The following is a 16,284-nucleotide window of genomic DNA, read 5'->3' as shown; positions in this document are numbered from 1 at the left end:
GTTACACAGTTGTTACCAGTAGCAGAAAGAGATAATTAATATAGATAGACTCTTTATCTCTCTATTGATAAAGCAGGTATTATATCAGTTAATGATTCTAATACACAGTGAAATAATTTGTAACAAAATATCTCAACCCATGATTGACATAGAGATAATGCAATGCCATTCTCTGTCCAAATGATTTCTTGACAGGTATGGGTGACACACAATTGATGCCTCTGGAATGACCAGCTGAAGGACAGAGTAGCAAATGTGGGGATAACCATATAGGAAGAACAGGGGACATTAGAACAATCAAAGCAGAAATTATATTGAACCTCTACAAAAAAAGATGAAAAGACAATATTAGCAAATCTTTCTGCATATTTTTTTGGAGGCTTATATTGAAAAGTATCAAAATTCTGCCCAAAAGACAGGAAGGGCTCATAAATATGCCCATAATTAACACTCAGAGAATGCAAGACATAAAAAACATTGTTGACGGTTGCCAGCTTGCTAATGTCCATGCTAGCTAAACCAGTTACACAGGTCAGCAGCTAGTGTGCTCACTGGTATCAGTCTTTCCTTCCTGCTGTCAAGGAATGAGCATTTGAGCTGTCCCATGTTATGACATATTTACAGCATAATGTGGGAAATCTCAGAATACAAGTTAATGTTGCCCTCAAGCCACAGACCTTAACAGAATGGATTGATGAGAGAAAAAACAATAACCAAATGTCCCCACTTTATTACTTTCCCTTTCATTAAGACACAGTATAATAATACATAATATTTAACACCAAACAATGAATAGTTATCCACTCTTGATGGAAACATATTATTGTTTATTAAAGTGAGACCTCTCCCCAGGTTCAAGGGCCACCAGTGAATAAATCAGGCAAAAAATATGTAGTTTAACTAGTACTTTAATTAGTCCTGGTTACCTTACAGTTAGATATGATATATTAGACCCTTGTAAATAAAAATGATCTCACGGAGGTTGCTGTGTCTTCTGATGCACCAGAAGATTGACAGAAAATATTGCCAACCGGCAGCCAGAACGACATGGGATAAAATCCCCCAGACATACTACTCTTGCCTTGATAAAGACCCTTCGAGGTTGAAACTCGTGTCGGCTGACCAGCCTCCTTTTTATTATATGTCCACATCATGGACCATTAAAACCACATGTGAAGACACAGCAACCTGCGTGAGATCCTCTTTATTTACAAGGGTCTAAAATATCATATCTAAAAGCAAGGTAACCAGGACTCCTTTGTACAAAATTTCCGCAAGGGGCATTGGGTTTGCCCTTCCCTCCCTGTGACCTTGCAAAGAAACAACGGAAAAAGAACTACAAATACACAGAGCTCAGCACAGGTGGGTTCATTTTCTAGAGCCCACTCCCTACTTCATAGTGCTTTAACTAGTATACATAAGAAAGGAAAACAGACATTATTCCCTATTCCCCATTATTCCCCATTCATATCGATAGAGTTAAGGATTATGTTCTCACCAAGGTTTTCATAACTACCAAAAATAGCCCTAACAGCAAAGGATTTCTCAGAAAATTGTAACAAGATGAAACCATCATAGTGTTGTTAAGAAAGGGGTATTAGGCATTGAAACTCAAGGTCCCAAACATGTGGTTCCCAACAGAGTTTTGTTGATGATAACTATGGGAACCAAATCAATAAATCATAATTTCTGGGTTTCAAGGGTTTTATGTTTCTGATTTTATATTGTTAATGATGTAATCCATCACCTCACAATTCATTTGGATTTTATTAATAACAAAGTAACAAATTAATAACAAAGTCTGGAACCAATGCTGAGAAAATTTGCATTATCAGTAATGATTTGTAAAATACAAAGCATGTCTAATGATCAATTTGAATAATCTTCTTCATCAGTAAGTGCTTTCGCTACATGCGCCACCTTTGGTAGACCACTGAGATGAAAACCTTAGAATATTGATTGACAATAGGGATCTCCAAAGAATAATTTTGCATAAAGATACCTCTATTGGAATGGCATGGTTATTGAGTCACAATTCCAAAGAGTCATTAGTCCAAGTAGACACCATTAACAGTGATCTTTCAACACAAATTGAGAACACACATCTGAGATTGCTAAACCAGAGGTTTCACCAGGTTTTCTTCAGATGTAGAAGAACATATTGGTCTAACTAATTCCTGTGAGACAAATGGACAGATGCAACGACTGAGACATGTGTCTTGGGATTTTCAGAACATCTCCTCTGTTAATTCCTACAAATATGAACATACTTATTTGCATTACCAGCAATACCCATGGATACAAATATGGCACCAGTATTTGTAAGACGATACCAGTTGTCTCTCAAATCTATGAATCACCAAAGAGATTATTAAGAAGTTAGAATTTTCTATTTGTAATACTTTCAATAGCCCAGAATTGGGCATATTAAAACCAGCTGGACAATGGAGACTCTGTTCCAACCTCAGAGGTCTTAATAAGAGAGCACACATGTCAGCCTGGTGAACCTGTGTACCAAACACTAGGCCCTTTAAGACGAGGTAGTAATACTTTGAGATGGCAAACTACATGGCAAACTACAAAAACCTCCTTGGGGAAGTGATAGGCTTAAAGGGAACATCTAGGTATACGTTCCATACTTGTTTAGGAAAGTGATTGGGTCTCTAACATCAGGTGGGGCAACTAAGCCCTCCTCTAGTGCAAGTCACTACGAACATCATAAAATACACAACGTCCTATTGGTTACAAAAACTATAGGGTCCTTTATTACATGTCCCTCTACAATTGGTTGGCACCCTTGTACCCCTCTGTAATTTTCCACACACGCTAGAAGCACACAGGCTGGCACCCAGGTGCTGGTGGGCTGGTCCTAACCGTAGCTTCCCACCTAATTAGCCTGCCATATATTATCACTCTTGCCGTCTGCCCTTTGAACATTGGCCTTTGAAATGTTCTTTGTGCCTGACAATAGAAGGGAGTATAGGCATACTTTGTCTCTTGGATTCAACACAGCTCAACCCAGTATCTGTTTTCATCCGACCATGTGACTTGAGACCATGTTTCAGAGCTTTTCTGTATTTGAAATACTATTAAATGATGAACCTCTGACATCTTCAGTGTTCATGCTCATCACCTCAGATAGGAGTTTGTTCTTTTCACACGTTCTGTAGCTACTGCATGAACATCCAGTCTCACAGTGGCCTTGACTTCCTGATGCTAGCAGAGCCAAGCCTTTCTTGAATTCGCTTCCACCATTAAGTTGGATTCCAACTGCGCCACACTGAAAAAGCCTTTCTATTTTCTGGTGCCAAGTCCTGCTAAAGTGCACTGTGGAATCATCCATAGTCCATACATTCCTATGCACATATGTTTGGCGTATCACCGCAATCTATTCACTACGTAGTTAGCCTCATGATTACTTTGTCTGCTTGCGTTTACTGCACCTGTACATGTGTAAAATGACTTTGCATTTTCTTCATTGTTTCTGTAGCATGAGCATCTTCATCTCGAGCCCAAAATGTTGCTCATCTCTAACACCTCCTCCTTATATCTTGATAGAATGTTTATGTTCTATCACTTCTGCATATCTTCTGGGTGAGTCAGCCCTGCTTCACATGACGTCCCCAGTCTTCTCTTTTGCAAATTTTTCACACTTCCTCTGGGATTTCATTCAAATGGCCATCATATTGTCGTGATTGCATATATGGCTTCCATAATGGGTACCTTACTTCCATAATTCTTTGTGGCATGGGTATCTTCACTGGTACTGCTCTTGTCTCACACTATGGCTCCCAACATATGGGCAAAAAGGAAGCAGTGCTTGAGGTAGGGGTATTTGGCTCCTTCTCTACACTCCCCCCTATGGGTGATTCATCAACCACTCTCTCATCAGTCTTCACATCTAGACATCCTCGTCTGAAGAAATGCTTCTTTGGGACCCATATCTTTATGACTCCCTTCAGGCATCCGGCTGATTTCACATGCTCATCCTTGTTCCAGGACATACGTATGTATTGTCCATTGGGACTGCAGTAGATCCACTTCCCCACGTACTTCTTGTGGTTCTTCAGGTACTGGAACTTCGCTCCCTCAGGTGCATGGATGCTGGCCTTCACATAGTCTCTGATCTCTTCACCTGTCAGCTCTTTAGTTTTCCATCCTGATTCGATATCAATCCTAATCTTCATTCCTACTGCCTTCTTTACAGTCTTCTTGCATTGTGTGATTGCTATTCTGATCACACAAAATCCAAGCATGATCATCACAAACAGGGCACCCAGGAATTTGAAAATATTCACCATCCATTGTGGAACCCAAGAAAAGATCGATCCAAGCCAACCGTCATCAGCAACATCTTGTACTTCATCTTCCATCTTGGCATGCAAGTTTATCAGCAACATTATGGCCTCTGTCAAGGTGCCATTCTCGTCATCATGAGAAGGTATGAACATGCAGAATGATTCTCCTGTTCTGGCACAAACACCTGCATCCATAGCTGTGATCAGGTCCAGGACATATCTATTCTGAAGAGTCATCAGTCATATGGCTCCCAGCTCCTCCTTGATGGCATTGCATCCCTTTATGGCAGTGTTGATCATCTGCAAAATCTCCCATCTGGTTATCTGTAACCACTAGGTATTTGCTGCTGTCTGGATCCTGGGCATAAAGATGATCGTGAATATTGTTGCAGTCTGACTGAACAATCTGTGTTCATATGCAATGGAATCAAAAGCTTCTATTGACCTGGCTGAGAAATAGTTCTCCCTCTTCACTCATTTCACAAGCTCAGCATATCTCTTCTTCCTTAGGTGAGCATCTGCTTTTGGAAAGTCGCCAATGTTCAAGTCACTCTTAGGAATCACCAATGCTGGAACATGGACGTTCACTATAGAACATCTTCCTCACTAATCTCTGGGCAGCTTCATATAAGCTCTGGTCCCACAGGCCAAGTAGTGGTCCATAATCACTGCTGTTCTGATGTTCATTCCTGGCAGGTCGAAGAATCAACAACAATTTTGATTTTCTCTAACTTTTCTCGTTCCATTGTTTCTAAAACATAGCTTTGTACTGTCCAGAGGCACTATCTGTGAAGGCCCTCCTGGGTCTTCGACCCATGTCAGTAATTTTGCAAGTCTTGGCCATAAAGGTTTGCATCCATTTTCCACAATGTCAATGGTTGGTTTGCGACAACCAATTACTACTCACGCTCTTCAGATTATCACACCTTCCTCCCAACCGTCTGGAGAAAGTACTGATCTCCAAATCTGCTTCTGGCCTCTTTCTTACCATCTTCGAATTTCTTCTGCAGTTTTTCCTCGGCTTTCAAGTCTTCTATTTACTTCCCATCCGATTCCAGTGCCTTTCACTCCAGGCTGGTTGTATCTTATCACATGATTTCTGGTGGTCTTAAACATAATAATCTTCATCTGGAGCTGACCATTCTGTTTACCATACCAAAGATGCTGTTCAGCCCATGAACTGACCTCTTGCTCGGCAGAGTGCTATGTCAGATAGGCAATGTGCTGTCTGAACATCAATTTCAATAGCTATGAATATCTTAGATTTTCCCATAGCGTACTAAGGTAGCTGGAGGATCTGCTCAATAATGGCTGCGAGCAGTCTCCTCACGATTGGACCATTTTTAGGATCTTGCAAAAACACGTGAATGTCACTAGTTCTCCCAACCAGTGCAGGATATGCACGAAGAATGAAGAGGAAAACAGCAAAAAGGATCAGATGAATGTTGCCATTAGACACCATAATGGGCGCCTCCAAAGAGAAACTCAGTGAGAAAGGAATCGGGAAACTAATGGCTCTTCCAGTCATCAAAGACGAACTCGAGGTCTAGCATTTCTTTTTCCTTTTTCTAATGTTAGCAAACTCCTGTGGCTCAAGAACAATAGCTTTTTCACTCCTTGCTTAGCAGCTACAAAGAGTGTTTCAGAAGAACCACAGTCCATGTGCACACTTTCCCTCTGTCTAGTGGACAGTCTATGCATCCTTCTTCCTTGTCATCAATCTAGTCTGCATATGCTGAGCTTTTTCTCTGTGGCTTGCTTCCGAATGGAGTGGGGGTGCAGTGGCTCTCCGGCATAGACTTTTACATCTCCCGGGTGTAACCAAGCACGTTTCCCTCGGACCTTCACTGCCCATGGGGTAAAGGCCTCCACTATGAAAGGACTGTTAAATCTGGGCTTGTGCCATTTGCGAGTAAAGTTCTTGATCAGAATCTGATCTCCGGGAAACAGCTTTGGCAAAAGTAGTTCCTTAGATCCAGTTGCTGTATGGTCTTCATCTGTGTTCTGAGACTGGCACCCTGTCCGCTTGACTTGATCTGAAATGACAGAGTTACTTGTAGTCATACATGTTAACTAAGCATGTAGCTCATCTCCTAACAATTCTGCTGTTGTCTGGGAATCAGTTCTAGTCCTCGATGGAGGAGTGAGAGGCATTCTCATTCACCTTCCTGTTACTAGTTCATGAGGTGTGAGGTGATGGCCAGAGCCTGGGTAATTCCTCAATGCATATAATGTAAGGGGCAGGCAATGCAGACATCCCTTTTTCAACGTTAGCTTCAGCTTGGATATCCTTTCCTTGAGCATGCCGTTGAGTCTCTCACATATCCCGTTGCGTGTGATAAGCTGAAGAAAATGTATGTTTTATGCTGAGCAATAAGCTAATTTGCTCGAACGTCTCATGTGGGCCATTATCTGACATCAGCAACTCACATATTCCCTATCTAGGAAATACTTCTCAGACTAATAATTTTGCAGCACAAGTGGCGTCAGGGTGTGTGCACGGACCAGCCTCGTTCCATCTAAAAAAAGGGGCACACCACCACTATCATGTACCTATATCCATTGCAGATCTGCAGCATGTCAACATAATCAATATGTAAATGCGGAAAAGGACGAGTAGGTCGAGGAATAACTCTCCTGACTGTTCGCAGCATGTGCCCAGCAATACATTTTGACATACAATGCAATTTACTACATAAAAAGCAACATGTTCGAGAGGGCGCTAGAGACCCGACCAAGATGGCCGCTCCCATGTGAGCTCCTGCGCGGCCAATTAAAATCCTTATTAATGCTGTTTATTCCAGCAGTATAACTCCCTAAAACAACCACCAATGCTCCAGTCAGTGTACAGGGAAGAAAATCAGCCATGCAGAAGCCGGATCCGAAGACCTGGCTGCCTAGACCCTGCTTTGCGGCGTTCCCGGGTGGCTGGGGCATCTCGAGGGCCGCGGGAGAGCTTCGGCGGCCATCGCTGAAAGCGAGGGAACAGAGTGGTCCGTTGCTCGGGATGCCGGCACTACAGGTGCCCCCTCGGCTCTATCCCCACAGCAACAGCAGCAGCCAAGTCCACCGGCCCCCCCGTCCAGCATAAAAGTACTGTCGACCTCCTGAGCTCGAGCGGTCCCGCGCCATCCCGGCGGCCGAGAAGCAACATCCCGGCAGAACCTTGCAGCTCCACGGACTCCCGCCAGATACCCAGGCAGCTACATCCTGACTGCTTGGCAAAGGCCGGGAGACGGGGCCAACACGAAAGAGCAGAACACGGGCTAGGCCCCTCCAGGTACAGCGCACACTAGGGGGGAGGCAGCTCGAGCGAGGAGCACTCAAAGTAAAGAGCCACACTGTCGCGGCTCGCGACCACCCTCGGGGGGAGTGACTGTGCCCCTTCGGGCTGCGCCCAACAATCCACCCGGTGCTATCTAGCAAGAGGCCCCACTTTGGCAACACAGTGACACTACCACAGCCAGTCTGCAGGGGCCATAGGACTTCGAACTGAAGCAACTATCCTGGGACCCGACTGGCTTGGTCGGCCAATAATCTACCGTCCCTGGCACCAACTAGAACGCATATGGCGGGCTGAGTGTCTGGCACAGGCCAACCCTACAGTCGGGCAAAACATCTCGCAAAACCCCCCACAGAGGCCCAAGAAACCCCCGCCTCGGCAGCCATACAAACCCTACATTCAGGCAACCAACAACACTGCACATCCATACCCGCAATGGGGAAAACCGACAAACAACAGCGCAAACTGAACTTCGAAGCTGGAACCTTGGCAAAAACCCCAAGACACAGCAACGAACCAGAGTCCCCGCCGCGTATGCTAAACCAATAGAACGATGATACCCAGTCCCTTGACATCAGAGCACTGCTCCTGGAACTGAAATCCGGTATCAGTAACTTAGATAGTAAGCTGGATGGCCTCTCATCCAAAGTCGATCAAGTCCAACATCGGCTAGACACCCACAATGAGAGTCTAGATGAAGCAGAGCAACGGATCTCCACTTTGGACGATGGGGTATCATCTTTAAATACCAAGGAGTCGTCCTTCGAGTCGCAAATGAAAATAATCAATGCAAAAAAAGAAGATCTTGAAGTGTGCTCCAGAAGGAACAACATCCGGATAGAAGGAGTAAGAGAGAAACACCTACAAGGCAAAATAGAAGACCATTTTGAAGAAATGTCCAAATCCCTCTTCGGTCCGGAAACTCTCTCGCCCCTATTCGTCATCGAAAGAGCCCACAGAATACCAGCGCTAAGACCCGCTCCCGGAGCCCCCTCTCGTCCAATAATTGCAAAATTACACAATTACAAGGACAGAGACGCGATACTCCGAATGGCCAGAGAGAAAGGCGAGCTGCAGCACGACAGCGATATCGTCCACTTTTATCCGGACTTCTCCCCAGCCGTCCAGGCACAAAGGAGGTCTTTCACAAACACTAAACAGAGACTCTGCATGAACCAGATCCCACACTCGATGCTGTTCCCAGCCTGACTGAGAATACAACACCAGGAAAGATCCCAGTTTTTCCAAACACCCGAAGAGGTAAATGTGTACCTGGACTGGGCGGGCTGTCGACCACCAGAGAATAACCAAGCACAAGCTCAAAGAGAAAGGGCCCAGGGGAATCCACCATAGTTGGACTGAAGCAAAAGAATGTGGTGCACTGCGACAATCAATGCTGCAGGAACACGAAATAGAGGGTAAAACACCCTCAAACCATGTGACTTGGGAAGATCCAAGCGCCCCTAGCACAGCAATGTTCAAGTTTTAGAGTTACAGGTTAAAAGAAGGGGGATCCACGACGAGCCAGTTGGGGGTTGCTCGCGAGAAATGGGAGGGAAAATCACACAAGTTGGGAGTTAACAAGTTGTACAGCACCCAGAACAGCCCATATGCTCCACTCAGGAGAAGAGCACACCACAAACAAAATCAACCCGACAGGGCCCACCACCCCCACCCGTTAGTAGCTAAATGCCATGATCCACACGAACAAAGAATCAAAAACATGGCGCCTTCACCGTAGCTACATGGAACATTAAAGGTGGGAATCAACTAGCGAAAGTGAGGAAGATGACTCAATACCTACACCGGCACAAAATCGACATAGCGTTCATCCAAGAAACACATCTACGTCCAACGTCCGAACATCCCTGGGCCAAAGACTGGGGATGCCACCGCTACTTCGCCTCCTTCTCGTCCTACGCCAGGGGAGTGGCCATAATAATCAACAAGGCAATCAATTTCAAACTAATCGCTCAAAAAAAGGACACAGAAGGCAGGTCGCTCATGATACAAGGAACGATTGACGGAGAAGAAATCACCTTAGTGAATTCATATGGCCCGAAAACCGACGGTCCCAATAACTTCGACTGGGTAATGACCCAACTGAGCACGGTCAGTCGGTCCACGATCATATGGGGTGGCAACCTCAACACAACCCTGGACCCAGCTAAAGATAAATCGCATAACCTAACAGCGTCCCCATCCAAGGCGTCCCTACAAATCACTGAAATCTGCAAAGCCTACGACCTCATTGATATTTGGAGACACCAGAACCCAAACACCAGCGACTTCACCTTCCGCTCCTGGGTTCACAGAACCAGTTCAAGAACAGACTATCTCCTTGTGTCCTGCCATAGCCGCCTACAATGGGACGATTGCCGTATTCTACCAAGAACCCTGTCAGACCACTCCATGGTGTCTTTAGTTTGCAACACCACACAAGCAACCAAACCTCGACCTCATTGGAGATTCAAGCCAGCAAGACACAGTCTTTGCGGAAGAACTCCGAAGTGAACTAGAACATTTCCTCGACTCCAACCTAGGAACAGTGACCTCAGCCGGGATTCTGTGGGAGACTCTAAAATGTTTTTCCAGAGGGGTCTGCATGACGAAAGAATGCGGAATATTAAAAGTACTGCAAAGGGAGTTGAACACCAGCGAAACAAAACTCAAGGACCTTGAAGGCGCTCTCCAGCAAGCAATTAAGAAAGAATTAGAAGTGTTCCGAGACGCAGCTGAAAGAGAAATAAAATTTCTAGGCAGACACTGTAAAATTCGGGAATACGGTGAGGGGCAGCAACCCAGAGCTCTCCTCACGAGGTTCATAGCTGCCGATAGAAAACCCACAGCGATTGATTCAGTGAGAGACCCAACAGGCAACACCGTCCATTCGACAATTGACATCGTTGAAATTTTTCGCAGATCCTACCAGGACCTGTACGACTCAAACTACTCTGCCGACCAAACAGAGCGGACACGATACCTAGATGAAATAGAACTTTACTTGGTCGACCCAGAGCTCAGAGAACCATTAAATGCCCCCATTACCATTGAGGAGATCCTGGAGGTCATCAAGGAATTACCCAATTCTAAAGCACCAGGTCCAGATGGCCTGTCTGGCGAATTCTATAAACACTTTGCAGACCTCCTTGCCCCGCTACTCCTCCAGGTCTATGACGAGGCCCTGACCAATGACCAGCTACCACCAACATTATACAGGGTCAACATAATCCTCTTGCACAAGCTCAGCGAAGATCCAATGGAATGTGGCTCATGCAGGCCAATCTCGCTAATAAATTTGGACAACAAAATCTTTGCAAAAGTCCTAACCAGGAGGTTGTTGCCCCTCATGCCCGCCATGGTGCTGGCTGACCAGGCGGGCTTCGTCCCTGGTAGGAACACATCATACGGGATAAGAAGGATGTTCGGAGCAATGGAAGCCTTAGAACCGGACTGTCAGGCCGTGGCAGTACTATTAGATGCCGAGAAGGCTTTCGACTCGGTCGAACGGCCCTTCCTGTTCACAGTTCTGGAAAGGATGGGGCTGGGTAAGCGTTTTTTGCAAATGATCTCCCTACACTACAAAAAAACAATCTACAACATCATGTTAGGCGGCCACTGCTCTGCCAATATCCACTTGAGAAGAGGAACAAGACAGGGATGTCCACTCTCGGCACTTCTGTTTGCTTTAGTAATGGAGCCCCTAGCTTCCGACATGCGTATGCAACACCTTCATAGAGGCCTCTCTTTCGGCCCACACAAGATGGTCATCTCACTTTACGCAGACGACATAGCCCTGTTTCTACAGAACGCAGATGAGAACCTAAACCCAGCAATGAGAGCAGAAATACAGTTTGGTCGCTTCTCAGGGCTGAAAATCAATAACAGCAAATCGGTCATCTTCCCACTCACCGCCGCCACCACTGAATTTGCTGACGACGTTGGCTTCCAGTGGCAACACACACATGTAAGGTATCTCGGCATCTACATGTCCCGTCTGAGAGAGGAGATCATTCATGACAATTACGAAACCACCATAGACATCCTCCAAGCCAAGATCGAGAGGTGGAAGTCCCTACCACTCAACCTCTGGGGCAGGGTACCAATTGTAAAGATGATCATCTTACCAAAAATGCTGTACCTCTTCTCAAACATCCCTCTGCTCCTCACACAGAAACTTATTCAACGCATAAAGAGTATGGTCCTTGATCTCGTCTGGGCCGGCAAGGTAGCAAGGGTCGCTTACTCCACACTAACCCTACCGACACGGCAAGGTGGACTGGCCCTCCCAGACCTGGAGAGCTACTATTGGGCAGCCCAGGCCCAATACCTCAGCCAATGGTATGCAGCGCAGTTCTTAAAACCGCATGTCCAGATGGAGAGAGCACTGGCGACGCCGCACCTCCTCCGATCGATCATCTTTGGGCAGTTCCCAGTCACTCAATCCGGAATGAATCCAGTCGCCACCGCATATTCAATCTGGAGGAAAATTGCCAAGGAAAACGACATCTCGGCCAGATACTCCCCTCTTCTGCCAGTTAAGCACATTCCTGGAATCCCCATCACAACCGAAAAAGACTTCCTGCTTTGGACAGAAAAGCTACAGGTGCACTCCATGGACGACCTCTTTCCAGCAGGGACCTTCATGACGGCACAACAAGCTCGAGAAAGAGGAGGCAACAATGCCCTCGACACGTTCATATACTACAGACTACGACACTCGCTTCAGGCAGTAATCCCGAGTTTCCCACAACAACCACCAAACTGGCCACTACTCCACTACGCAGTCCAAGCCCAGGGAGAAGGGCGCCTGGTAACTAACATCTACAAAGGCTTATTCGACGAAGCGAACCCACCCGGCGCAAGAGCCAAAAGGAGATGGGAAAAAACACTAGACAGCGCGATTCCAGATGAAGAATGGGCCTACATCCTAAAATTCACTCATAGAGTATCGATCAATGCGAGGTTCAAACTGATCAACTTTAACTTTCTCCACCAAACATACCACACACTGGCGAAACTGCATTCCCAAAAGGACTCTATCTCAGCAGAGTGCAACCGATGTGGGGCACTCACAGCTGACTTCCTTCACCTGGCATGGTCCTGTCCTCCAGTAGCCACCTTCTGGAGAGCAGTACTCGAAAAAATCTCAGCAATAATTGAAACAAAGCTTGTCCCCGAGCCAAAAACAGTGCTACTAGGCCTGACTCAATCGCTACTGAGTTCAGTTAGAAGGTTGACAAATCTACTGCTGATCCTGGCGCGAAGAAGAATCACCTACACATGGGGTAGAGGACCCCCTCCAAACTTACAGCACTGGCTGAAAGACATAACTTTTTGTCAAGATGTAGAAACTGACTTCATCAAGACTATGCCATTACATGCACGCCATCCGGACATATGGGGGCCGTACATCACATACCTGCTTTCAACGACCGATGCTGCTGACTCACAACAATCGGAACCAACGCAGGACTCAAATACCAGCCCGACACACAACACCGAAGTCCCAGTAGAGGCGCCACCTAGATGACAACCTTTGGCACAATGACTCTTTTCAACACAATGGGCTGGGGGAGGAGGGGAGGAGAGGGTGGGAATGGTGCAGTTTTCACAGTACGACTGGTGCTCGGTCTCATAGTTTGTTTGTTTTGTTGGACAAAACCAATAAAGAAAGTTAAAAAAAAAAAAAAGCAACATGTTCTAACAAATTCGGTACGAACCAGTCCTCCTCTATAGCTGCTGTGAGGCTTTCTCTAGTGACATGCACAGAGTAGTGTAGCTGCTCCAACGCCACCCTTAATAAGGCTACAGGCATCACTGGTTTACCAGTGATGACCTGGTGCCACAGTGCCTCAGAAGGAGATAAAGAACACCCCCTTTGTGACCACAGTTCTTTCTCAACCTGTGCTCCACCATGGAAGTCCATTAATTGTGTTTTCGATAAATGGTTAAAGCTTTCAATAACAATCATCATCACAACCATTCTCTCCTTCACATAAGGCATATCAAAGCTAATTATATCAGCTGAATATGCAACTCTTTTTGCCTCTTTGTCTGCGACTTGGTTTCCATGTGAAACTAAATCTTTTCTTTTAGTGTGCGCTGTGCACTTAACTACCGTGATGGCTACTGGGAGTTGTAGTGCTTCAATAAGTCTGTCCAATAAGATGGCATGCTGCACTAGAGTGCCGTCTGCTCGGAGGTAGCCCCTCCTTTTCCAACATGCTAGCCATGCATGTACTGTTGACATCATGTAGGCAGAGTCACTGTACACTGTTACTTCCTGGTCTGCGTGTCTCTTGAGCGCGACAATCAGCGCCACTAATTCTGCAGCCTGTGCTGAAAAGTGAAACGGTAGTCGTACACTTCTCATTATTTCGAATTCCCCATTAGCCCTGTGTTTTACCACAGTGGGACCTGAGTATCTTTCCCATCAGTTTGATCGATCTTTGAAGAACCATCAATGAAGAGAATCTCCCCCGCTGCTAAAGCATTTTCTTTCACCCTTTGGATCTCATCATAAAATGTGCAGAATTTGATATAACTGCCTCATAGGCAGAAGCCCTTTGAGATGTCAACGAACCTTTAGGTTTCTCCAAAGTAGCAAATAAAGCATGTTAAACAAATAACGTCATGGAACACCCCATTACTATGCTGGCAGACTTCTCAATAGCGAATGCGTCGACTGCCAATGATTGTTCACAAGGGAAGTGACCCCTTATTACTGGGTCCAAAATCTCACTGTAATATGCTAGAGGCTTGTACCCCAACATGGTTCTCTGCTTGAGCACTGCTGTCATGACTGTTCCATTTGTGTGCAAAAATAAAAAGAATTCCTCAGAATGATTAGGAATCCCTAAAACTGGAGCTGTGCAAATTGCCCTTTTTAACTCGTCAAACCCTTCCTCCATTTCCTCAGTCGTACAATCTTTTCCTGATTCACCTGTGCTTTTATCAGAGCCTGCAACAAAAGTCTTGTGTATGAGCTATAATCAAATACCCATGCTCTGACATAATTGCATAATATCAGACATTGTTGCATTTGCTTTCTCGTGTGCGGTTTTGATGTTTTCCTTTCTGGTGTAACTTTCTTTCCATCATGTGAGATTAACTGATCTATATAAAACACTTCTTCCTGGAAATACTGCAATTTCTCTTTGTTCACTTTATATCCTTTCTCTGCTGGAATAATCATTAGCTGAACTGAGTCACGTCTGCACTCTTCTTCTGATGTGCTGCAGACCAACATATTATCTATGTATTGCAACACAACACTATAATGCTTAATTCCATCTGCAGGACTCTATTGACCATCGATGCAGATTCACCATACCCTTGGGGCAATCTTGTGCTTTTCAACTTAGTCTGACAGAACGTAAATGACGTCAGCTCCTGACTAACTTTATGCAATGGGATTGTGAAAAATGCATTTTTCAAGTCAATCAGAGTGAAATATGGTGCCTCAACAGAGAAACTACATAGGATAGTCACTGGATTAGGAACTAGAGGAAACTCGGCATCTTCAATCTGATTGATTGGGCGCATGTCTTTCACTAAATGCCACAACCCCCCCCTTCACTTTTTTGACCAGATACACTGCACTATTGCAAGGTGACTCTGACGTCACTAAGATGCCCTGATCCATCATGGCAGATATCATCGAGACATGGGATATTGCCTTGCTCGTGGTAAAATTGCTCCTGGCTTCAATGTAATCTTGACTTCTCCAACCCCCTTTAATAGGCTTACGTCATAGGGGCCTGTAGTCCATAAAGAAACTGGCACTTTTTCCATATCTTCATCAACAAATGCGGGATGCTGTAACACTATCATCATTTTCTCTGGAACCTCACGTCTTTCTGTCGTGATCCAATACGTAATATTCATTTGAAACACTACTTCGTCATCTGATGGGTGGTATCGAAACAGATCCTCTTCAGTGACGTCAGTCAATCTGTAACCCTCCCAATTAGCAATCACTGTACTCCATTGTCTGCCGTCAACATCAACTCTTGTAAGCATGGCTAACTCTCCTCGCACTTTAGCTGCTTGTAATTCTAAGGGAAAGATTTGTCCCCTCTCTTCATCCATAGGTATCTCTGTACTGAACAAAAATTCATCAGGTATTCTCACAGTCTTGCTCACTAAACCAGGTAGCCATGTTTACAAAATGCATACCCTATAGTGAAAGACCTCCGGTTCAAACGGTACTCCTCATATGGCTATTTGTTTCATAAATGTCATGATAAATTTGCTAACATTTAAATAATGTATTCCTGGCATTCAACACACTATGACTTCATCAGTAAAAGAAATTTTCATGTTTAGTTTTGTCATCACATCTCGGCCCAGTATGTTAACTGGTGTCTGTTTTGAATACAACAATGTGACAAACATATCACATTTTCCTATAGAGACTGCAATTTCTCAGTAAAAGGAACTCAACTTGTAGCTCCCGAAAACCTTGAGCATTCATGGCATTTATTGATAATAAAAAATGTCCCTCCCGTATACATGAGCGTGTTGCACCTATGTCTACTAAAAAAGAAAAAGATTTGCCTCCTATAGTGACATCAACCCTCGGTTCCTCATGAGGATTGGGAGTCACAGATAGTACTGAACACATCAAGTCACCCAGTGAGCTGTCCTATTGTGTGTACATACTTATTCCTGTATCCGTGAAAGGATTCCCACCCTCGA

The sequence above is a fragment of the Ambystoma mexicanum genome, chromosome 9 (genome assembly GCF_040938575.1).
Source record: "Ambystoma mexicanum isolate Mex_15411 chromosome 9, UKY_AmexF1_1, whole genome shotgun sequence".
In the NCBI taxonomy this organism is placed as follows: domain Eukaryota; kingdom Metazoa; phylum Chordata; class Amphibia; order Caudata; family Ambystomatidae; genus Ambystoma; species Ambystoma mexicanum.
Note: the sequence above shows the minus strand (reverse complement) of the source record.